Genomic DNA, 25,779 nt, shown 5'->3' with positions numbered 1-25,779 from the left:
ACCTAGAGCGCTACTGCTCTGTGGGTGTTAATAGCGCGGTTTACTGGAGCTCGCTACTGCTAATTAGCAGTAGCGTTTGTTTTTAAACCACGCTACTGCTAAGATTCTATGTATAAGGTTTTCCTTAGTAGTGTTGCTTGCCAAACGAAGCATCCTCGTGGAGCTAAATCGTCTCAAATTATGTTGGAGGCAAAATGCTATGAAATTTGAATTGGGTACATCTGGTTGTTCTATTTACAGTCTTAAACCAGAGATCTGAACACACTCTGCTCTGTGTAGCAGCAGCTTTTACTTGGCTCCATTGATCTTAACATGCTCACGAAGGCAACATCTACACTGAGATTCTGAGGCTCCAGCACCCAGATCCGATGGAAGGAATTTTGGTGAGCACTGCCACTGGGGTGATGAATTCCCTCCTCACGAAGTTCACGGAACTGATGAGTGAGGAGTACAAGCCGCCGAAAGCCGTGAAGATCAAAATCGGCTCACTGAAATCCGAGCTGAGCAGCATCAATGCTTTTCTCAAGAAGTTGGCTGACAGGGAGGATCTAGACGGTCAGACCAAGGAATGGAGGGACCAGGTGAGAGAGATGGCCTATGAAATCAGGACTGCGTTGATAACTACATGCACAAGCTCCACCATGAGCCGGATAAAGTAGGTGGAACCATGGGCTGTATCCACAACATCATCGTAAGGTGAATTTTTTTGGAATTGTCCACGGGCTCTGGAATCATGGGCTTTATCCACGACAGCATCGGTAAGGTGAAAAGAATTGGAATTGCTGTGACAAGCAAGCGACAGAAGAGGTTGCAGTGGGATGATGCAGCCATTTCTGGGGAATCAACGACAACCATTGACCCTCGATCGAATGCCTCCACTTTATGCCGAGGCTACTGATATTGTGGGTAGTGATGCTAAAATAGATGAACTCACTGAGTTGGCGACCGACCAGGAGGGGAAACAGTTGAAGGTGGTGTCAATTATTGGGTACGGAGGCTCGGGAAAGACAGGCACTTGCGGCCTAGGTATACAGAAACCTTAAAGGGCAAATTGTCAGGTAGACTTAGTGCGTTTTGTTGAACATTCGGTGGGAGTACTTAATGTGCTTTCCGTGCTGCCCTTCCTCAAAAGCGTCAGTTCAACTCTGCTGTTTTGTCCCTGTGTTCTGCGTCCATAAGAAGCGATCACATTTGGGAAGGCACCTTCATGTTGTATCAACAAGATGAGAATCACAGACATCAGGTTGTACCTTCGTAGTGTACATTCGGTATGTGATGCAGCATGATAATGAGATCAGAATAGCTCATGCCAGAACCAGTCTACTTTTGGAAATCAAAGCATTCATAAGATTGGCTTACATTGGTTTCAGGTTGGAATGAATGTTTACATAACTAAACCAGAACAAAAGAAAGAAAAAACACGTGGTTCAGACCACTAGCTCGGGGGGAAAGACCCATGTTAACACATATATATCGAATGTTTGCTGGTTTGACTCGTTAGTACTTTGGGATCTCAAGTTGAACACCTTGCCCGAGTCGACGAAAACAATATCATGCTCTTTTATCTGCTCCAAACCAGCCAAAACAGACTTTCAAAAGGGCTTGCTAATGAAGATCCCATGGCCATCTAGACCACCCGTCATAGGCACCCACAATGCTTGTGCGGACATCTGCCTTGAATACGTCCACCTTGAGGGTGAAGCCGAGACCGCTTGAAGGGTATTGCACTATTTGCCACCTCACCATGAGCAATTTCCCACGCGATTCAACAAAGTACCTGATGGCGGTGAGATGATGATCATCTTCTTCCCCCGATATATACTTGATGCCATTATTAATCTTGCCAGTCTCTTCTTGAAGCGCATAACCATCATCAACCTCTTCACCCTCTTGTTTAAGCGCCTCATCATGGTCTTTTTCCTCAACCACACGATTTTCATCATTTTTTTGCATCCTCATCTTTCTTGTAACTACACACATTGGAATTACCATCGCCACTTTGTCCTCTAGTTTAAGCGCCTCGTCATTGTCCTCGTCCTCACCTACATTTTCATCATTTGCCGCCTCCTCATCTTCGTCGTCACACCATACACTGGAATCATCATCACCCTCTTGTGCCATGCATAAAAAAAAACTAGACATGCATAAACATAGAGAACGTATCGCTCTTGCTATGGCCCGAGCTCCAGTCGAATCTCATTCTCATCGGCTGTCGTGATCCAGCTCCCGACCACCGCCGATTGTGCCAGCTTCCGAGCTGTCTGCTCCTCCTGGTGGTCGGCGATGCGCCACCATGCCTCGCTAGCATGGCACCGACCACCGTGGGTCGTTCTCCCCGACGGGTACTGCCTCAAATCCTTCCAGGGCCGCCCGGCACAATCGACTCGCTCCGCCAGCTTCCCCAAGAAAGCAAAATGTGTGGCTCTACCGGTAGCTGGCTCGTCCTTGAATGTGTCGATGCCGATAAAAAGCATAGATGTCTCTTGCATAATCCTTTCAGGGACACAACTGTGTTGTTTCCAAAGATGGACACCATCTTCGGCGATGGGTTAGAGACTTATTTGGTCAACAAGGTGCTGATGCGATCATGCCCTAATGTCGTTGTCGCTCTCATGACCTCCAACCGCCGGAATCACCCATTGGTCTTGGCCAGAGCTAGGAAGGGTGAAGACCATCTTTGGTGATGATGGCCATCTTCGTATGCATCATTGATATTGCATTTCTTGCATTCAAATTGTGCAGCATCACTAAGGCTGAAGACCATTACATTTTCGATGTGGTCTTTGATGATGATGGTATACCCATGGTTACTAGTGCCCAGTCCATCATAGAACAGTCGCAAGTAATGTCGATGAAGCATATTTAGAGAAGTGGAAACGTAAAACAAATTTCTACCGCACTTGTCAAGTAAATATTGAGAAACAAAAGGTCAAAACTAGCTACGAATGAATGGTAGTAGAGAATTGGCTCTCCAAGCATTGTTCTTATATTTCTTGGAGATGGGTTGAACTTGGAGGAAACATTTGTTATGCTAGATATCAAATTTTTTGACCTAAATGTTTCAAAGAACTTTGAGGCCTAGAACATTCGGTTTTTGCGTATACTCCCATTGAAAGAGCATCGTAGCACCTCAAGCCATGTTAGCACGTAGATTTTCTCCTCCCATGGCTTTGGAGCACAAAATAGTCCCAAAATAGCCCCCTAAGCATAGTAGAATAACCATGTGTACTGATCTAGCCTAAAGGCCTTTGCTACGTGCTAGTACATACCTAAAGCTAACTACAAATGCACAAGAACAATACACCAATTGATAGTGTTGAGGTTCCAGAGTAGATGGTTATGAGCAACCTATTCACTTACGTTTCGGTATTTGTTTCCCAGTTTTTTGTATTCCGGTTCCGCAAAAAATGGAAACACAATATGGTAGCACACATTTCCTTCAAGTGTACAGAATTCAAAGAGTAACATGCACCGGTGATATATGTCCCGCTTGATGTTCAGTATGATGGAGTCCCCAAGTAAGAACAGAAATCTCTATTTCAGAGAACAAATTTTCAAGTGCCGCATGCGTCTAGCCCATTTCGCATTGGTCGGCCTAATTACACGAGGAAAGCGTTCTCCGATAGTTTCCCCGCTCCCCTCTTCCCTTCTGTCTCAAATAAACTATTCCCTCTCCACAGAGCTCCACATTCCGTGTACCAATTCATGAAAAACCCCAACCCCTGAAAATTGAATGTCCATTGTTAGTCCAATTGATGACTATTCAGTATTTGCCAAAAGATTATATGCTTATATTTTTAGGGGTTTATGTGCGTGTATATACTATGTCAAAAAGGAAAAACGGCCGCTATTTATTAAGCACTCAGCCCAATATAACCCAGACACACCACATGGCCCAGTGGCCGAATCTGTCCTCAAGCCCAATGCTGAAATCCCCAGCCTATCCACCACCATCGGCGTCCGGCGCAACCAGGAAATTAGAACCCTAGACACGGCAGAGCGGCCGGCAGCGCGCCGCGGTGCAGGCATCCGGCATGGCGTCGCGGCGGCGTCTGTGCTCCGGCTCGGTCCGCAGGCCGTGTTGGGCAGTGCCCGCCCGCATGCCCAAGGCCACAACTCCCGGCAACACCGCCCGCAATTCCGTAGCGTCGCCTTCCCGTTTTTCGTCTGCTCCTGCAGCAACTCCATATGCTCGGTTTGCTGCTAGTTTATAGTATTACTGTAACTGCATAACCTAGTATGGTTAAGTTCACATACTTCTTTGGATTCTCTTGTTGATCTCTTCACATACTTGTTTAGATTCAGTTACTTCTCTGTTATCTACACCTCCTTCCCGAATTACTTGTCTTACATTTGTCTAGATACGGATGTCGTATTTAGACACGTCTTAGTATTGTTTATTCTTTAGAATCTGCAGTGCTAATTTCTCAGAATTGATATAATCGTTGATCCAACTAGATTGCCGTCATATGGTTTTAATCTAGTACGTTTCCATCATGCTTATAGTTAATGTTGGAGTAATCAAGCTTTTCAGTTTATCAACGCCAGCAGTTGACTTCAGTTCTGTGAATGGAAATGTAAGCCCAGAACTACTCGCTAGCACTCGAGTACAATGATAGGCGACCGGTGGAAGAGCTAATGCTAGTACTACTTGCGCTCAGGCTTTCTAGGCTAGTACACGCGCGCGCACACACTAGTGAAGCATACACTGATGGAGCTGCACTTGAGAAAGGAGTACTACTTGAATTGATCGGAGTGGAATGATTTCCAACGAGAGGGTTCAGCCCCTTTATATAGTACAGGGAACCGACTATAGTACCTCACGGCTGACGTATACTACCTAGTGACAGCACCCGCCTCCTGCAGAGGATCCTACTTCCCTATCCGAATCTACTTTATTTGTTATCCCATCCTACATGGCATGTGAGGCATTACCCTAGGGCTATGCATTGTACATGCTCTATGGCATGCAGCGCTGCTGCTTTTCATGCCGACATGCACCCATATGTCTACGGGTTTAATGCTCACAATCTCCCCCTTCAACCCTGTCAAAGAAGTTTGATGACGATGATCCCGGCCTTGTTGCGCAGCTTCTGGAACCAGACGCAACCAAGTGCCTTCATCAGATGTCTGTCTTCTTGGGCTTTTTGTAGTCCATACGTCCTGCTCGTGCTTTGCCCACCAGAGTGAAGACCTCCTGGAAGTCCTCCCCCACACGCTATGCGTAACCTTTCGTGACGAGCTGCCCCCTGTGCTAAATGATGGGGCCGTCACTAGTAGAAAAAGGGCCTTTAGTCCCGGTTCTGGAACCGGGACTAAAGGGTCGTTACTAAAGCCTTCCCCTTTAGTCCCGGTTCTTACACGAACCGGGACTAAAGGCCCTCCACGTGGCCGCCGCCTGGAGGTCCACCTTTAGTCCCGGTTGGTAACACCAACCGGTACTAAAGTAATTTTTTTGATTTTTTTTGATTTTTTTTTATTTTCAAATTTCTGAATTATTTTAACCACTAATCTCTAATCACCCCTCATCCCTCATCCCTCATCATTCCAAATCATCTAACTTCCCGGACGGTCACCCATCCTCTCACTACTCCAGCCTGAGCACGCTTAACTTTCGGGTTCTATTCTCCCTCGTTTCCAAGTCTGCACTTGTTGTTTTCCTGACAATAGTAAGATGTCAATCCTATTAACCCTCAGGAATTTAGCTTGAGCATGAAGTCACACATTTCACTGTTTGAGTTTGAAACTACTGTTCTAAAAAACAATAATTATTTAGTAACACTAATATTTCTTGAATAAGTAGTTTGACCATAGTTTGACCACAATTTGACCAGATTTGACCAAAATTCAAAAAAACTGAAATAATTATTTAGTAACACTAATATTTCTTGAATAATTAGTTTGACCATTGTTTGACCACAGTTTGACCAGATTTGACCAAAATTCAAAAAAATAAAATATTATTTAGTAACACTAATATTCTTTAATAATTATTTAGTAACACTAATACTTCTTGAATAAGTAGTTTGACCATAGTTTGACCAGATTTAACAAAAATTCAAAAAAAACAGAAATTTGAGCATAACTTCTTTCCTTTTAGAATTTGAGGATTCCAAAAATTTGCAAACAGAAATGTGCGGATCGTGCTGAACATTTTGATATATTATACGTTTTTTTCTGACATCGTATGCAAAAGTTATAGCCGTTTTACATTTTCCTACACTTTTTGCAAAACATGTCCAAATTTAAGTTTTTAAATTTTCCTAACTAGTAATGTAGTAACATAACTATATCTGGAAGGATTTTAATTTTTGAAGTTTTTATCATTTTCTTTTGCTTTTTACAAAACTGAAAAGGCGATCCAAGGGGGGTAGAGTTTGAAAATGGGACCTTTAGTACCGGTTCGTGCCATGAACCGGTACTAATGCCTCAAACCCTATTAGTACCGGTTGGTGGCTCGAACCGGGACTAAAGGTCTAACCTTTAGTACCGGTTGGTGCCACGAACCGGTACTAATGGGAATCGCACCCTTTAGTCCAGGTTCGTGGCACCAACCGGGACTAAAGGTCCCATTTGAACCGGGACTAATGCCTGTACGGTGCCCTAGCCGCTCGAATCGGGACTAATGCTCACATTAGTCCCGGTTCGTAATGCAACCGGGATTAATGCTCTTTTCTGGCCGAACTAAAGCCCTGTTTTCTACTAGTGCGTGCTCGTCCTTCTTGATCTCGGGGTGCTGCGGTCATCCCGCAGGCTCGCCGAGAAGGTCCCCCTAGGCGTCGGAACCTGTGTGGAGTGCCAACGTTGTTGTTGGCATCGAACATGTCCAACCACGCTGTTGACGGGGACACGAACTGCCCAGAAAACACCTTGCCCGTGGGCGTCAGTGTTGTTGGGGTCGTATTTCCTAACATCACACTGCCCGAGAACTCCATTCCCGAGGTCGTTGTGTTGGACGTCATGCAACCCAGAAACTCCCTTCCCTGGGATGACTTGTCAGAGATCGCATTACCTGCACTACCCGGGAACTCCCTTCCTGGGGTCGTTGTGCCGGACGTCGCGCTAGTTAGAGTCGAGCTTCTTGGGGTCGCACATCCCAAGGTAGGATGTCGCACTGCCCGGGAACTCGCTTCCCGCGGTCGATGTGTTGGACGTCACACTAATCGGAGTGGCTCCTCTCAGGGTAGCGGAGTCCTTGCCGCTCTTCCCATCAGACTTCCTTGTCGGTTTTCCCCTGACAGTCGTGAGTCGTGCCTCCCGCACAAACTCGACGGACCCCGAGCGTGTCGGGGTTGCGGCGTGGCCGACCATAGAGCACCGTGGCTCTTGCACGATCTCGACGGTCGCCACGAACGTGGTCGGGGCATGCCTGACCAGAGAGTGTCGTGCCTCCTGCACAGACTCGACGGACCCCGAGTGCGTCGGGATCACGGTGTGGCCGACTAGAGAGTGACGTGTCTCTTGGATGGCCTCAATGGCCGCCAAAGTCGCAGTCGAGGCTTTGCCGCCCCATGACCGTCTTTTCATCGCCTCCGAGATAATAGACCCTGAAAACCACCGCGTTGGGGAGTGGCCTGCTAGATTGGGTGTTGAGGCGAACAAAGAGTGACGTGTCTTCCACACGGGCTTGGAGAGCCCCCAGAACCTGGTTGTCGGGGTGTGGTAGATGCATGGGCTCACTAGTCTCCAGCATCATGGTCTGGGCGTGGCCCACCAGATGCGTCGTTGTCGTGCCTCCAGACACGAGCTTGTCAGGTCTAGAGGTTGTTCGGGACGCCGTTGTTGTGCCAACTTGCATGGGCTTGTCAAGTACCGAGCATGTCGGGGCTTTGATTGCCGTGCCAACTTGCACAGGCTTTCCTGGTCCCGAGGATGTGGGGGCCACGATTACCATGCCAACTTGAACGGGCTTGACCAGCGTCGCAGGGGATGTGGTTGTCGCGGTGTGGCTCCCCGACACCCGAGTCGGGAGGGGATTAGTTGAAGAGCTCTGTGCCTCCCGCACGGACTTGACGGTTGCCGGCACCGTGGTCGCTGGAGGTACTGCGCCCTCCTGCACGGCTTCGATGCTTGCAGGGACCTTGTTCGTCGGAGGCGTTGGGCGCTCCTGCATGGTCTCGACACAAGCCATCATCATTCCTGGCCCATCATCCTCTTCAGGCCGGACGAGGTTCTCCGCGGCCGCGGTATCCTCCTCAGCTATCCTCTTGTGGAAATCACGGACCCAGTGGCCCTTGATGATGCAATATCGGCACTTGTCCCGGTTGTCGTTGCCGGCACCTCGTCCGTCCCCCTCGGGTGCGACCGCTGCCTCACCCGGTGCTGCCTCCACTGCTCGGGGCACCTCCACCATGTCCTTGGCGCTTCCTCGCCTCCCACTTCTTTGAGAATAGGAGTTGTCCGTCGCCGAACCTCTCGCAGCCGTCCTCAAGGCGGTCCTCGACAACCTGCAACCGCCCCGTGAGCTCCTCGATGGAGAGCTCACTCAGGTCAAGCAAGGTCTCGATGGGGACCGTTACCTGAGCGAAGCGAGGTGGCACAACACAGATATTTCCTCATGACTCTTGCCTCGTCCATGGTGTCGCCGAGCGCGCCGAGCTGTGACGCAAGGCTGGAGATCCGCATGGTGAAGTCGTTGACTCGATCTCCCTCCTTGAAATCGATGTTTTCCAAGTCTGCCCGTAGCTTTTGTGCATTCGCCTCGCGCACGCGGTTGCTACTGAGGCGCTGGGTATGGATGGCTTCCCACGCCTCCCTGCGCTTGCCCTCGCCGCGAGCATGCCGTTGATCTCCCACGGCGTGGCACGCATAAGAACCATCATGGCTTTCCTGTCCTCCTATCTCTCAACTAGGTCGTCCTCCATGGGAACTTAGAGGCTCGCCGCATGGAGGTTGCACTCCATGATCAATGCCCACTCGCTATAGTTCGAGCATGTGAGCATCGGGAAGGTGATGTGCACGCTACCGCTGACTGCGGTCTCGCGCAAATCTTCCTAACCACGACCTCACCACGATGGCCACGCCTGGACCGGTTGCACCCTCACCGCTCCTCCGAAGGCGGCGACCGGGAGCCGTCCTGCGGTGGTTACGACTGGGAACCACCCGAGGTGGTGCACTGCTACTTTCCTTGTGCATCGGCCATGGCTACTGCAACCTGGAGCTCTAATGCCAATTCTCAGTCCAAACTACAGAGTAGCTTTGATACCGAGGATCGGACGAAGGTGAGGTAGAGCTAAACTACATAGAGTACTGGCTGTGTGGTAGTACTACTTGTGCTCATGCACACTACGCACACACACTAGTGCTGCTCACACTTCAGGCCTTAATTTCAATATTAAGGCCTGAAGTGTGAGCAGTACTAGTGTGTGTGCAAGACGTCAAGTGTGAGCAGCACAGTTGTGTGTGCGTAGTGTGCATGAGCACAAGTAGTACTAACACACAGCCGGTACTCTCTGTAGTTTAGCTCTTCCTCACCTTCATCTGATCCTTGGTACCCAGCTACTCTGTAGTTTGGGCTGACAAGAAACACGACGGACTTGTTTCCCTAAACTCCTATCTCTCAGTTGTAGCTTATTTTTGTTTTTCTAGGAACAAGCAACTTACTTAGCAAACCATTTAAATTTTTTATTGTATTTTTAGTAATATGCGGTAGAATCCATGCTACTTAGGATCCATCTTTTGGAAATGAGTTAATTCCATTTTTACCCCCATGATTCACCCTTTTGACAGATTTGACCCATTATTGAGAAAGTCCTCAATTTATACCCCTGTTTATCACCTTTGTGCCACACTTTATCCCCTTGTGACAGAATTGACCCCCAATTTGGTGCTGATCTGGCATGCCATGTAGGCGGTTCAGTACGGTCATGCTTCGATGCCAATATCGGCCGTTATGATCGCTTAGGTTCAGTACTTCATCGAAATCACCGAATGCAATCCATGGCAAGTTGCTTGTAGCAGCAAGACCCTTAATAGTATCCCATGTTTTGTACCTTTCTGGAATTTTTGCCTCACCATAAAAAAGATTTACATGCCACGGATCAGGACCAACACCATCTATCTTAGCAGCTAAGTGGTACTGGGAATAATTTACAAGTTCAAACTTTATTGAATTGTTCCAAAAGAGACCAAGCGCACCCGTCCTACCGGACCAACTAATTGTAAAACTACAATCAAAAACCAAATATGGCAGGCTATTCAAGCATTCAGTCGAACTATCCTACCCCCTCCCTAATCATACATGGCCCAGTGGCCCGGTCTCTCCTCAAGCCCAATTCTGAACTCAATACAAAATCGGAACCTTATCTCTCAAAAGGAACAAAAGAGGTAATTGGAACCCTAAACACGGCACAACATCAGGGGCCGGCGGCGCTCCTGCAGAGGCATCTAGCCTGGCGTCGTGGCAGCGTCCTCGCCCCTCTGTCCTCAGCGCTCCGTCTTGGAGGCAGGTCGTGATTGGCATCGTCCAAGGCCGCACCAAGCGGGCGGCGTCGTATCCTCCCGTTATTCAGTGCTCCTGCAGGAATTGAGCGCGAGCGTCGTCGATCCACATCGAACACCAACAAGCTATGTAGGAGTAAGTTGATTTGGCTTCCTATTGCACGACTCAAAAAATTTCAAGTTTTTTATCGGTTGTATGAATGTATGCCGAATCCCGTGCTACATCTATTGTGCAATTAGTTGTACTGCATATGGTGCTATGGTGTTGTTCACACGCTTGTTTAGATTCATTTATTAACTTAATCTAGTTTATTACTACTATATTATTTACATTGTTTTTTTCTATTCTCTAACATCCAAAGTGACAATCTCTTAGAATTAATCTTTTCCTTGCTAGCATGTTGATATGGTAAGAAAATTAGTTAATTATTGATTGGACCTTATTATAGTGCATAGTATGCCAGGTATAATCGTTTTCCAAACTAGGACAGTCGTGACTGAGTAACCATGACTATAAGCTATTCTATCCCGATCATGCTTATATTTAATGTTGGAATAATCAAGCTATTCAGCCTACCAACACCAGTAGTCGAGTTCAATTATGTTAATAGAAACATGCCGGCCGGACTTGTTTCCTGAAGTTCCCATATTTTGGTTGTTGCTTATTTTTTATTTTTCCATGAACAAGCAACTTACGCAGTCCACACTTTAATTTTTGCATGTAGTGATATGTGGTAGAATCCACGCTAATTTAGGCTCCCCATATTTTTGAAATACTACAACAGTTTAATCTACCTCCTAAGATAAAGGGCAACATCCTGTCCCGTTTGAATTTGAGAGAAGCGGTTAGCACTAGCACTTTATCAAGTACTTGGAGGGATGCATGGAGAAATATGCCAAAAATCTCTTTGCGAGATAGAAATTTTATGCGAACCAGGTTCGTTACGTTGCTCGACATGGTGCTAGCACTCCACAAGGGAATCATAGAAGAGTTTGATATATCAGGAAACAAAAGTTACCATGATGAGTTTGCTAGGTGGATGCTCATGTTGTCAAGGAGATCACCAAGGTCAGTTATAATCCAGTAGAACTCAGGGCCAAGGTATAAGATTTCCTCATGCCTCTTTTCTATAGGTGATTTGAAGTTTCTGCAACTGGAAAACTCCATCATCAGCTTGCCCCGGGCATTCCAAGGTTTCAAGAGCGTAACTTACCTGAGCCTAAACAATTTCCAATCCAAAGAAAGGGATATCCAAAGTCAGACCTCGTTCTGCCCCGCACTGACCGATCTGATATTAACTTCTTTTGAGCACATCAACCATTCAAGCCTCAAGTGTGAGCAGCACTAGTGTGTGTGTGTGTGGTTGTGTGTGTGTGTAGTGTGCATGAGCACAAGTAGTACTAACACACAGCCGGTACTCTCAGTAGTTTAGCTCTTCCTCACCTTCCTCCGATCCTCGGTACCCAGCTACTGTGTAGCTTGGGCTGGCAGGAAACATGCCAGACTTGTTTCCCTAAACTCCAATCTCTCAGTTGTAGCTTATTTTTCTTTTTCTAAGAACAAACAACTTACTTAGCAAACCATTAAGAATTTTCCTGTATTGTATTTTTAGTAATATGCAGTAGAATCCATGCTACTTAGGCTTCATCTTTTGGAAATGTGTTAATTCTATTTTTACCCCCATGATTCATCCATTTGACAGAATTAACCCATTTTGAGAAAATCCTCAATTTATACCCCTGTTTATCACCTTTGTGCCACATTTTATCGCCTTGTGACATAATTGACCCCCGATTTGACGTTGCGTTGGCATGCCATATAGGCGGTTCAGCATCGTCATGCTTCGATGCCAATACCGTTATTGTCGCTCAGGTTCAGTACTTCATTAAAATCACCGACTGCAATCCAGGGCAAGTTGCTGGTAGCAACAAGACCCTTAATAGTATCCCAAGTTTTCTACCTTTCTGGATTTTGTGCCTCACCATAAAGAAGAGTTACACGCCACGGATCAGGACCAACACCATCTATCTTTGCAGCTAAGGGATACTGGGAATAATTGAAAAGTTCGAAATTTATTGAATTGTTCCAAAAGAGACCAAGTCCACCCGTCCTACCGGACCTACTAACTGCAAAACTACAACCAAAGCCCAAAGATGGCAGGCGATTCAAGCATACAGTCGGACTAGCCTAACCCCCTCCCTACTCATCCATGGCCCAGTGGCCCAGTCTCTCCTCAAGCCCAATTCTGAACTCTCTACAAAATTGGAACCCTATCCCTCAAAAGGAAAAAAAAAGAGGTAATGGGAACCTTAACCACGACAAGGCATCAGGGTCCGGCGGAGCTCCTGCAAAGGCATCTTGACTGGCGTCGCGGCGATGTCCTCGTCCTTCTGTCCTCAGCGCTCCATCTTGGTGGCAGGCCATGATTGGCAACGTCCAAGACCCCACCAAGTGGGCGGCGTCGTCTCCTCCATTATTCGGTGCTCCTGTAGCAATTGAGCGCAAGCATCGTCGAGCCACATCGAAGACCAACAAGCTGCATAGGAGTAAGTTGATTTTGCTTCCTATTTCACGACTCGAAAAATTTCATGTTTTTTATCAGTTGTATGAATCTATGCCCAATCATGTGCTACATCGATTGCACAATTAGTTCTACTACATATGGTGCCGTAGTGTTGTTCCCATGCTTGTTTAGATTTGTTTCTTAAGTTAATCTAGTTTATTACCATTTTATTATTTACACTGTTCTTTTTTCTATTCTCTAACACCTAAAGTGACAATCTCATAGAATTAATCTTTTCCTTGCAAGCATGTTGATTTGGTAAGAAAATTAGTTAATTCTCGGTTGGCCCTTATTACAGTTCATAGCATGCCAGGCATAATCGTTTTCCAAACTAGGACAGTCGTCACTGAGAGTGACCACGACTATAAGCTATTGCATCCCGACCATGCTTATATTTAATGTTGGCATAATCAAGCTTTTCAGCCTACCAACACCAGTAGTCGAGTTCAGTTCTGTTAATAGAAACATGCCGGCCGGACTTGTTTCCTGAAACTCCCATCTTTTGGTTGTTGCTATTTTTTGTTTTTCCATGAACAAGTAACTTACGCAGTCCACAATTTAATTTCTGCATGTTGTGATATCTGGTAGAATCCACGCTAATTTAGGCTCCCGATGTTTTTGAAATACCACAACTGTTTAATCTGTATTCTGAAGCAATGAGTGCCTGCAAAAAGGCCAGGGTGGAGAGTTCGATGAGTACTGCAAAAAGGACAGGGGAAGCTACTTTTGTTGTGACTTCAGACAGACTGAGCAGTCTATTTCCAAATATAAAGGGCAACGTCATGTCCCGTTCGAATGCCAGGGAAGCGGTTAGGACTAGCACCTTATCAAGTACTTGGAGGGATGCATGGACAAATATGCCAAAAATATCTTTGCGAGATAGAAATTTTATGGGAACCAGGTTCATTACGTTGGCCGATATGTTGTTAGCACTGCACATGGGAACCATAACAGAGTTTGATATATCAGGTAGCAAAAGTTACCAGGATGAGTTCGCTAGGTGGATGCTCATGATGTCAAGGAGATTACCAAGGTCAGTTATAATCAAGTTGAACTCAGGGCCAAGGTATAAGATTTCCTCATGCCTCTTTTCTATCGGTGATTTGAAGTTTCTCCAACGGGAAAACTCCATCATCAGCTTGCCCCGGGCATTCCAAGGTTTCAAGAGCCTAACTTACCTGAGCCTATACAATTTCTCATCCACTGACAGGGATATCCAAAGTCTTTTCTCGTTCTGCACCACACTGCCTGATTTAGTATTAACTTCTTTTGAGGGTATCAACCATTCAAGCCTCAAGTGTGAGCAGAACTAGTGTGTGTGCGCACGCGCGCGTGTAGTTTGCATGAGCACAAGTAGTACTAACACACAGCCGGTACTCTCAGTAGTTTAGCTCTTCCTCACCTTCGTCCGATCCTCGGTACCCAGCTACTGTGTAGTTGGGGCTTACAGGAAACACGCCAGACTTGTTTCCCTAAACTCCAATCTCTCGGTTGTATCTTATTTTTGTTTTTCTACGAACAAACAACTTACTTAGCAAACCATTTAAATTTTTCCCTTCATTATATTTTTAGTAATATGCGGTAGAATACATGCTACTTAGGCTCCATCTTTTGGAAATGTGTTAATTCCTTTTTACCCCCATGATTCATCCATTTGACAGATTTAGCCCATTTTTTAGAAAAAACCTCAATTTATACTCCGGTTTATCACCTTTGTGCCACATTTTATCCCCTTGTGACAGAATTGACCCCCAATTTGGCGTTGATTTGGCAGGCCACATAGGCGGTTCAGTACCGTCATGCTTCGATGCCAATACCGTTATGTTCGCTCAGGTTCAGTACTTCATTAAAATCACCAACTGCAATCTAGGTCAAGTTGCTTGTAGCAGCAAGGCCCTAAATAGTATCCCATGTTTTCTACCTTTTCTGGAATTTGTGCCTCACCATAAAGAAGGGTTACACGCCACGGATCAGGACCAACACCATCTATCTTAGCAGCTAAGGGATACTGGGAAAAATTTAGAAGTTTAAACTTTACTGAATTGTTCCAAAAGAGACCAAGTCCACCCATCCTACCGGACCTACTAACTGCAAAACTACAATCAAAACCCAAAGATGGCAGTTGATTCGAGAACTCAGTCGGACTAGCCTACCCCCCTCCCTACTCATACATGGCCAAGTGGCCCAGTTTCTCCTCAAGCCCAATTTTGAACTCACTAAATAATTGGAACCCTATCCCTCAAAAGGAAAAAGAAGTAATTAGAACCTTAACCACAACACGACATCAGGGTACAGCGAAGCTCCAGCAGAGGCATCTGGCCTGGCGTCGAGACAGCGTCCTCACTCCTCTGTCCTCAGTGCTCCATCTTGGCGGCAGGCCGTGATTGGCAACGTCCAAGACCCTGCCAAGTGGGCGGCGTCGTTTCCTCTCATTATTCGGTGCTCCTGTAGCAATTGAGCACAAGCGTCGTCGAGCCACATCGAATACCAACAAGCTGCATAGGAGTTAGTTGATTTGGCTTCCTATTTCATGACTCAAAAAATTTCGGGTTTTTTATCGATTGTATGAATCTATGGCCAATCATGTGCTACATCGATTGTACAATTAGTTCTACTACATATGGTGCTATAGTGTTGTTCCCATGCTTGTTTAGATTTGTTGCTTAACTTAATCTAGTTTATTACTACTATATCATTTATACTGTTTTTTCTATTCTCTAACATCTAAAGTGACAATCTCATAGAATTAATCTTTTCCTTGCAAGCATGTTGATTTGGTAAGAAAATTAGTAAATTCTCGGTTGGCCCTTTTTATAGTGCATAGTATGTCAGACATAATCGTCTTCCAAACTAGGATAGTCGTGACTGAGTAACCATGACTATAAGCTATTGCATCCCGACCATGCTTATATTTAATGTTGGAATAATCAAGCTTTTCAGCCTACCAACACCAGTTTTCGACTTCAGTTCTGTTCATAGAAACATGCCGGCCGGACTTGTTTCCTGAAACTCCCATCTTTCGTATGTTGCTTATTTTTTGTTTTTCCATGAAAAAGCAACTTACACAGTCCACAATTTAATTTCTGCATGTTGTGGTATGTGGTAGAATCCACACTAATTTAGGCTCCCCATATTTTTGAAATATCACGACAGTTTAATCTGTATTTTGAAGCAATGAGTGCCTGCAAAAAGGCCAGGGCGGAGAGTTCAATTAGTACCTGCAAAAAGGCAAAGGGGAAGCTACATCTGTTGTGACTTCAGACAGACTGTGCAGTCTACTTCCAAAGATAAAGGGCAACGTCCTGTCCCGTTCGAATGTCAGAGGAGCGGTTAGGACTAGCACCTTATCAAGTACTTGGAGTGATGCATGGACAAATATGCCAAAAACATCTTTGCGAGATAGAAATCTTATGGGAACCACGTTCGATACGTTTGTCCATATGGTGTTAGGACTCCACAAGGGAACCATAGAAGAGTTTGATATATCAGGTAACAAAAGTTACCAGGATGATTTCGCTAGGTGGATGTTCATGCTGTTAAGGAGATAACCCAGGTCAGTTATAATCAAGTTGAACCTCGGGGCCAAGGTATAAGATTTCCTCATGACACTTTTCTATGGGTGATCTAAAGTTTCTGCTACTGGAAAACTGCATCATCAGCTTGCCCCGGGCATCCCAAGGTTTCAAGAGCCAAACTTACCTGAGCCTAAACAATTTGTCATCCACCGACAGGGATATCCAAAGTCTTGTCTCATTCACCGCACTGACTGATTTAATATTAACTTCTTTTGAGGGCATCAACCATTCAAGCCTGAAGTGTGAGCAGCACTCGTGTGTGACAAGTAGTACTTACACACAGCCGGTACTCTCAGTAGTTTAGCTCTTACTCACCTTCGTCTGATCCTCGGTACCCAGCTACTGTGTAGTTTGAGCTCACAGGAAACACGCCAGACTTGTTTCGCTAAATTCCAATCTCTCAGTTGTACCTTATTTTTATTTTTCTAACAATAAACAACTTACCTAGCAAACCATTAATTTTTTCCTTTATTGTATTTTTAGTAATATGCGGTAGAATCCAAGCTACTTAGGCTCCATCTTTTGGAAATGCGTTAATTCCATTTTTACCCCCATGATTCACCCTTTTGACAGATTTGACCCATTATTGAGAAAATCCTCAATTTATACCCCTGTTATCACCTTTGTGCCACACTTTATCCCCTTGTGACAGAATTGACCCCCAATTTGGTGCTGATTTGGCATGCCATGTAGGCGGTTCTGTACGGTCATGCTCCGATGCCAATACCGGCCGGTATGATCGCTCAGGTTTAGTACTTCATTAAAATCGCCGAATGCAATCCATGGCAAGTTGCTTGTAGCAGCAAGACCCTTAATAGTATCCCATGTTTTGTACCTTTCTGGAATTTATGCCTCACCATAAAAAAGAGTTACATGCCACGGATGAGGACTAACACCATCTATCTTAGCAGCTGAGTGGTACGGGGAATAATTCAGAAGTTCAAACTTTATTGAATTATTCCAAAAGAGACCAAGTGCACCCGTCCTACCGGACCAACTAACTGCAAAACTACAATAAAAAACCAAAGATGGCAGCCTATTCAAGCATTCAATCGAACTATCATACCCCCTCCCTAATCTTACATGGCACAGTGGCCCAGTCTCTCCTCAAGCCCAATTCTGACTAAAAAATTGGAACCCTATCCCTCAAAAGGAAAAAAGAGGTAATTCATCCATTTGACAGATTTAACCCATTTTTTTAGAAAATCCTTAGTTTATACCCCTGTTTATCACCTTTGTGCCACATTTTATCCCCTTGTGACAGAATTGACCCCCAATTTGGTGTTGATTTGGCACGCCACATAGGCGGTTCAGTACCGTCATGCTTCAATGCGAATACCGTTATGACCGCTCAGGTTCAGTACTTCATTAAAATCACCTACTGCAATCCATGGCATGTTGCTTGTAGCAGCAAGACCCTTAATAGTATACCACATTTTGTACCTTTCTGGAATTTGTTCCTCACCACAAAAAAGAGTTACACGCCATGGATATGGACCAACACCATCTATCTTAGCAGCTAAGTGATACTGGGAATAATTTAAAAGTTCAAACTTTATTGAATTGTTCCAAAAGAGACCAAGTCCACCCGTCCTACCGGACCTAGTAATTGCAAAGCTACAATCAAAACCCAATGATAGCAGGAGATTGAAGCATTCAGTCTGACTAGCCTACCCCCTCCCAACTCATGCATGGCCCAGTGGCCCAGTCTCTCCTCAAGCCCAATTCTGAACTCACTACAAAATTGGAACCCTATCCCTCAAAAGGAAAAAAAGAGGTAATTGGAACCTTAACCACGGCACAACATCAGGGTCCGGCGGCGCTCCTGCAGAGGCATCCGGCCTGGCATTGCGGCGGCGTCCTCGCCTCTCTGTCCTCAGCGCTCCAGCTTGGCGGTAGGCCGTGATTGGCAACATCCAAGACCCCACAAAGCGGGCGGTGTTGTCTCCTCGCATTATTCGGTGCTCCTGCAGCAATTGAGCGCAAGCGTCGTCGAGCCACATCCAACACCAACAAGCTGCATAGGCGTAAGTTGATTTGGCTTCCTATTTCACGACTCGAAAATTTCAAGTTCACTACCAGTGGTGCTATAGTGTTGTTCACATGTTTGTTTAGATTCGTTTCTTAACTTAATCTACTTTATTACTACTATGTTATTTACATTGTTTTTTTTCTATTCTCTAACATCTAAAGTGATTTGGTAAGAAAATTAGTTGATTTGGTAAGAAAATTAGTTGCTTAACTTAATATCGTAGAATTAATCTTATCCTTGCAAGCATCTTATTCGTTGCTTAACTTAATCTCATAGAATTAATCTTAGCCTTGCAAGCATGTTGATTTGGTAAGAAAATTAGTTGATTCTCGGTTTACCCTTATTATAGTGCATAGTATGCCATGCATAATCGTTTTCCAAACTAGGACAGTCGTGACTGAGTAACCATGATTATAAGCTATTGCATTCCGATCATGCTTATATTTAATGTTGGAATAATCAAGCTTTTCAGCCTACCAACACCAGTAGTCGAGTTCAGTTCTGTTAATAGAAACATGCCGGCTGGACTTGTTTCCTGAAACTCCCATCTTTCATTTGTTGCTTATTTTTTGGTTTTCCATGAACAAGCAACATACGTAGTCCACAATTTAATTTCTGCATGCAGTGACATGTGGTACAATCCACGCTAATTAGGCTCCCCATATTTTTGAAATACTACAACAGCTTAATCTGGATTCTGAAGCAATGAGTACCTACAAAAAGGCCAGGGCGGAAGCAACATCTGTTGTGAGTTCAATGAGTTCCTGCAAAAAGGCCAGGGGGAAGCTACATATGTTGTGAGTTCAGACAAACTGGGCAGTCTAGCTCCAAAGATAAAGGGTGACGTCCTGTCCCGTTTGAATGTTAGAGAAGCGGTTAGGACTAGAACCTTATCAAGTACTTGGATGGATGCATAGACAAATATGGCAAAAATATCTTTGCGAGATAGAAATTTTATGCGAACCAGGTTCGTTACGTTGGTCGATATAGTCCTAGCACTCCACAAGGGAACCATGGAAGATTTTGATATATCAGGTAACAAAAGTTACCATGATGAGTTCACTTGGTGGATGCTCATGCTGTCAAGGAGATCACCAAGGTCAGGTATAATCAAGTTGAACTCAGGGCCAGGGTATAAGATTTCCTGATGCCTCTTTTCTATCGGTGATTTGATGTTTCTGCAACTAGAAAACTGCATCATCAGCATGCCCCGGGCATTCCAAGGTTTCAAGAGCTTAAATTACCTGAGCCTAAACTGTTTCTCAGCCACGGACAGGGATATCCAAAGTCTGATCTCGTTCTGCCCCGCACTGACTGATTTGATATTAATTTCTTTTGAGGGCATCAACCAACTAAACATTCAAGCTCCTAAGGTAGAATATCTTAATGTTTATGGGGACTTTGTAGACATTAATTTGGACGCCCCTAAGATGAAGGTGGACATCCTCTATCTAGGTCACCAAGCTAAAGAATATCAATATGTTCCAATTGCGCATGACAAGGAAAACCATGCCAAGAAGTCATTGGGAAGCCTTAAGTGAGATCAAAACACTTGGAATCACTGGATGTTTCATGAAGGTGAGCTATTATTAGCTCCAACATTGCTATGGTCTTCTTCTACCCGCTGAGTAATCTTTGTTGGCATTTTTCTCTTGTTGCAGTATCTATCAAAAGGGTGTATACTTACGAAGCTCCCTGCTGTGTTTACTCTCCTCGAGAATATTTATCTTAATATATGCTTTTGGTACCAGAGGCAAGTCTCCGCCGCTTATTCATTCTTTCAGAATGCCCTTAACTTGAAGAAGCTTGCGGTGTGGGTAAGTATGCTAGTAAATCTCTCCCTCCCTCAATCATGCACTCCATGTTTGTTGTGTTTGCAACGCCTAATGAGTTGTGATTTATTTTTTTGCAGAGTTACCCTTTGAGCACATGGGATCAGTGCCAGCCGAGAATTCTAGAGCATACCCTGCAAATGCAAATGGACCATCTCGTAATGGCCAGTGTTGGATGCTTCCGGGGTCTTGACTACATAGTCGATTTCGTGGCAAAGCAACTGAGTTGGGCACCTGCTCTAGAAGAAGTGAAGATAGAATGGAAGGGCGAAACAGACAGCAACTTGGTTCTTGCCAAGCTATTAGCTCTGTCGAGGTCATTGTTACATTTTGATTCCTTTTCCAAAAAAAATTTGTTACATTTTGATAAGTATGCTGCTTTGCCGATATAATTTGCTGCTGAGTTCATGCGAATGTACCACCTATGACTAGCTGGTGGTTATATGTGTGCATCTAATACAAATCATCAGGTGGAGGTAGTGTGTGTCGTGGGAATGAGTTTGACAGTAAAAGTAGGGGGTACGTAGGAGGAGGCAGTGTCCTAGCTACGGCGAGGTCGTACGCACAGGTTTACGAGTTCAGGCCCCTCTCGGAGGAGGTAATAGCCCTACGTCTCGGTGCCGCGGAGGCTTGTCGACTGGATATGTGTGAAGGTTACAGGGGGTGTGAACCCTTGTACCAGAGGAGGGTGGTGGCTTATATAGAGTGCGCCAGGCCCCTCGCAGCCCTCCACTAGTAGAAAAGGGGGCTTTTGTCCCGGTTGGTAAGGGCCTTTAGTCCCGGTTTTTGAACCGGGACGCAGACTGGAGCTCCACCTAAAGGAAATTTTATGATATATTTTTTTTGAAATTTTTTTTGCGAATTTTTTTTAAATTTTTTTTTATTTTCAAATTTCTGAATTATTTTAACCTCTAATCTCTAATCACCACCCCTCATCACTACTCAATTTATCCTCTAATCTCTAATCACCCCTCATCATTCGAAATCATCTAACTTCCCGGACGGTCACCCATCCTCTCACTACTCCAGCCTGAGCACGCTTAACTTCCGGGTTCTATTCTCCCTCGTTTCCAAGTCTGCACATGTTGCTTTCCTGACAATAGTAAGATGTCAATCCTATTAACCCTCAGGAATTTAGCTTGAGCATGAAGTGACACATTTCACTGTTTGAGTTTGAAACTATTGTTTTAAAAAAACAATAATTATTTAGTAACACTAATATTTCTGGCATAATTAGTTTGACCACGGTTTGACCACAGTTTGACCAGATTTGACCACAGTTTGACCAGATTTGACCAGAATTCAAAACAACTGAAATAATTATTTAATAACACTAATATTATAGAATAATTAGTTTGACCATTGTTTGACCACAGTTTGACCACAATTCAAATTTTTTTGAATATTTTTGCCTCTCCAGATCTTAAAAGCCCCGTATCTTTTTTCTGTTAGGTTTTTGAGGATTTTGAAAATGTTTAACGGGGTTCCCCCAGTTAAATTCGGATGTAACTTTTCGAGTAGATGATTTTTCATATAAAAAACTTTTTCATCCGAGTTCGTATGCAAAAGTTATGCCCATTTTAAGAAATTCCAGAGAGATTTTGCAAATAAAGTCGAAATTCATATTTGTTAATTTTCCCAACAACTAGACCACATATCACATGGGAAACTTATTTTATTTTATTTTTTTGACATTTCCATCATTTTCTTTTGTTTTTTCTAAAACTGAAAAGGCGGTCCACGGCGGGGGGGGGGGGGGGGGGGTAGAGTTTGAAAATGGGACCTTTAGTACCGGTTCGTACCATGAACCGGTACTAATGCCTCAAAGCTCATTTGTACCGGTTGGTGGAACCAACCGGGACTAAAGGTCTAACCTTTAGTCCCGGTTGGTGCCACCAACCAGGACTAATGGGCATCGCACCAACCGGGACTAAAGGGCCCAGGTGAACCGGGACTAATGCCTTAGCCGCACGAACCGGGATAAATGCTCACATTAGTCCCGGTTCGTGACTGAACCGGGACTAATGTGAAAACTGCCCTGTGACCAAAGCCCTGTTTTCTACTAGTGCTCGGTTAAACAGGGTTCAATGTGAGTTAAGACTAGAACGTTACTGGTAACGCCTACTATTAATGATCTTTATGACGACGTAGTGAATGCCTGACTGTTGCCATCCTAGGATGACTTTAGGCCTTATGTACTCCGAGTGAGTCTTTGTATGGTCGAGTGATGTTATCACGGTCGAGTGGAATTGGGATATCCGAGTGGAATCTATCGTCGAGTGGATTGCACTTCAGTGTGGTTTCAGTCGGTATCTTCTGTTGAACCTTGTAGGGTTTGGACTCTAAAGTAGTGTCCTTGGGTACGGTGTCTAGGTCGGGCCTAAGACCCTACCCTAGGTACATGTCATCGTCAGTGTGTGTTGTTGATACGTCTCCAACGTATCTATAATTTTTTTTGTTTCATGCTATTATATTATCATTCTTGGATGTTTTATAATCATTTTATAGTCATTTTATATTATTTTTTGTACTAACCTATTGACATAGTGCCAAGTGCCAGTTGTTGTTTTCTGCAAGTTTTTTACATCGCAGGAAATCAATACCAAACGGAGTCCAAACGCAGCGAAACTTTTTGGAGATTTTTTTTGGACCAGAAGACATCCAGTGGGCCGGAGAAGCGCCTGGGGGGTGCTCCGGGGAAAGCATAACCCACCAGGCCCAGGCGCGCCCTGGTGGGTTGTGCCCAACTCGGGTGCCCCCCGGACCGCCACTTTGCTCTATAAATACCCCAATATTACAACAACCCTAGGGGAGTCGATGAACATCAATTCCAGCCGCCGCAGAGTCCAGAACACCAGATCCAATCTAGAGACCATCACGGAGGGGTTCACCACTTCCATTGGTGCCTCTTCGATGATGAGTGAGTAGTTCTTTGTAGACCTTCGGGTCCGTAGTAAGTAGCTAGATGACTTCCTCTCTCTTGTTTGATTCTTAATACAATGGTCTCTTGGAGATCTATATGATGTAACTCTTTTTGCGGTGTGTTTGTTGGGATCAGTTGAACTTTGAGTTTATGATCAAATCTATCTTTTTATCCATGAAAGTTATTTGAGTCTTCTTTGATCTCTTATCTGCATGATTGCTTATAGCCTCATATTTCTTCTCAGATATTGGGTTTTGTTTGGCCAACTTGATCTATTTATCTTGCAATGGGAAGAGGTGCTTTGTAGTGGGTTCGATCTTACAGTGCTTGAACCCAGTGACAGAAGGGGAACCGACACGTATGTATCGTTGCTACTAAGGATAAAATGATGGGGTCTATTTCTACACAAATAGATCTTGTCTACATCATGTCATCGTTCTTATTGCATTACTCCGTTTCTCCATGAACTTAATACACTAGATGCATTCTGGATAGCGGTCGATGTGTGGAGTAATAGTAGTAGATGCAGGCAGGAGTCAGTCTACTAATCTTGGACGTGGTGCCTATGTAATGATCATTGTCTGGATATCGTCATGATTATTTGAAGTTTTATCAATTGCCCAACAGTAATTTGTTCAACCACCGTTTGCTATTTTTCTCGAGAGAAGCCACTAGTGAAACCTACGGCCCCCGGGTCTCTTTCTCATATTGTTTTCCTTTGTGATCTACTTTCCTTTGCTTTTATTTTCAGATCTATTAAACCAAAAATACAAAAATACCTTGCTGCACCTTATTTTATTTGGCGTTCGTTCTATTAATATTTACTACTCTCTCATGTCCGTTTGCCAATTTCTGGCGCCGCTACCCGTAAGGGATTGACAACCCCTTTTACACGTCGGGTTGCGAGTATTTGTTATTTGTGTGCAGTTGTTGTTTATGTAGTGTTGCTTGGTTCTCCTGCGGGTTCAAGAACCTTGGTCTCATAACTGAGGGAAATACCTACCGCCGTTGTGCTGCATCATCCCTTCCTCTTTGGGGAAATACCGACGTAGCTTCAAGCCGCATCAGTTGTCGAGGACATTTTGTGGGAGTATTTAATATGCCACCAACATGTGTTTTCCATATGAAACACTTGAGGAAGTTTTCCATATAAAACGCTATCGGTTTGTGGCCTTGCAAGCAGTATTTCCATGTTTACCAATGCAATGGTGTGGTACAAATATGTGGTTATCGGAAACAAATAATGTGATCAGGTGAAAAAACATCTCTGCCTGCTTGCCAAACAAAGCACCCTCTTAGTCACCCACAATAGAGCTAAATCGTCTCAAATTATGAAGGAGCCAAAATGCCATGAAATTTCAACTGGGTACATCTGGTTGTTCTATTTACAGTCTTAACTCAGAGATCTGAACATACTCTGCTCTTTGTAGCAGCAGCTTTTACTTGGATCCATTGATCTTAACATGCTCACGAAGGCAACATCTACATTGTGATTCTGAGGCTCCAGCACCCAGATCTGATCAAGAGTGGATCTGATGGAAGGAATTATGGTGAGCACTGCCACGTGCCACTGGGGTGATGAATCCCCTCCTCACAAAGCTCATGAATCTGAGGAGTGACGAGTACAAGCTGCAGAAAGCCGTAAAGAGCAAAATCGGATCACAGAAATTCGAGCTGAGCAGAATCAATGCTTTTCCCAAGAAGTTAGCAGAGAGGGAGGATCTAGACGGTCAAACCAAGGAATGTAAGACGTTTTTGCAGTTTAAAATGAACTGCAAAAACATCAAAACGTCTTATGTTAGTGTACAGAGGTAGTAGTTGATATGCCCTACTCGTTTATGCACTTTGTACTTATTTTAGTGTCTTTTTGGATACATGACTAATTGTCTTTCCGAACAGTGTAATTGAAGCATGAAACCAATAATGCATTGTATTGATGATTGGTTCTGTACATTATGGGAATCAGTCCAGTACCAGAGAAGATTCATCTTCGGGAAAAATGGCATGGGAGGGAACTATTTTTTGACATACTGCATTCGAATGTAATGCATTTCTACCACAGACTGTGGATTGGAAGCTCTCGCAATGGCGAAGTTGATTAAGGAAATACGACGAAGCTTTGATTGTGGGAGCTCCTCGGCAGCAATTAAAATGGAAGCATCACGCAATGGCGAAGCTTTGATACGTGAAACATGTAGTGCTTTGCATGCTCCTCTCTAGCAATTTTAATTGTGCCAAGGAACGAATGACTGAGGTCGAAAAAGGTTAATGCTTATCATTTTGTTGATATTCTGGGTTGTGGTAGGGTACGTGTTTGCAGCGATTAAAGTGTGAGACTAATTCATTTTGTGGATGTTAATTTTGATTGTGTTCGTAGTAGCATCTATTTAGATTCATATGATTAATATTTCCT

General features: G+C 44.5%; 1 pseudogene; it reads left to right on the top strand.

Annotated features, from left to right (window-relative positions):
* The first annotated feature begins 9,140 nt into the window (after positions 1 to 9,140).
* On the top strand, positions 9,141 to 20,835 carry LOC109747713 (F-box/FBD/LRR-repeat protein At1g13570-like; annotated as a pseudogene).
* Positions 20,836 to 25,779: the final 4,944 nt, after the last annotated feature.

Source organism: Aegilops tauschii, chromosome 3 (assembly GCF_002575655.3).
Source record: "Aegilops tauschii subsp. strangulata cultivar AL8/78 chromosome 3, Aet v6.0, whole genome shotgun sequence".
Classification (NCBI taxonomy): domain Eukaryota; kingdom Viridiplantae; phylum Streptophyta; class Magnoliopsida; order Poales; family Poaceae; genus Aegilops; species Aegilops tauschii.
The sequence above is the reverse complement of the archived record's forward strand: the minus strand, read 5'-3'. Positions and strand labels throughout refer to the sequence as shown.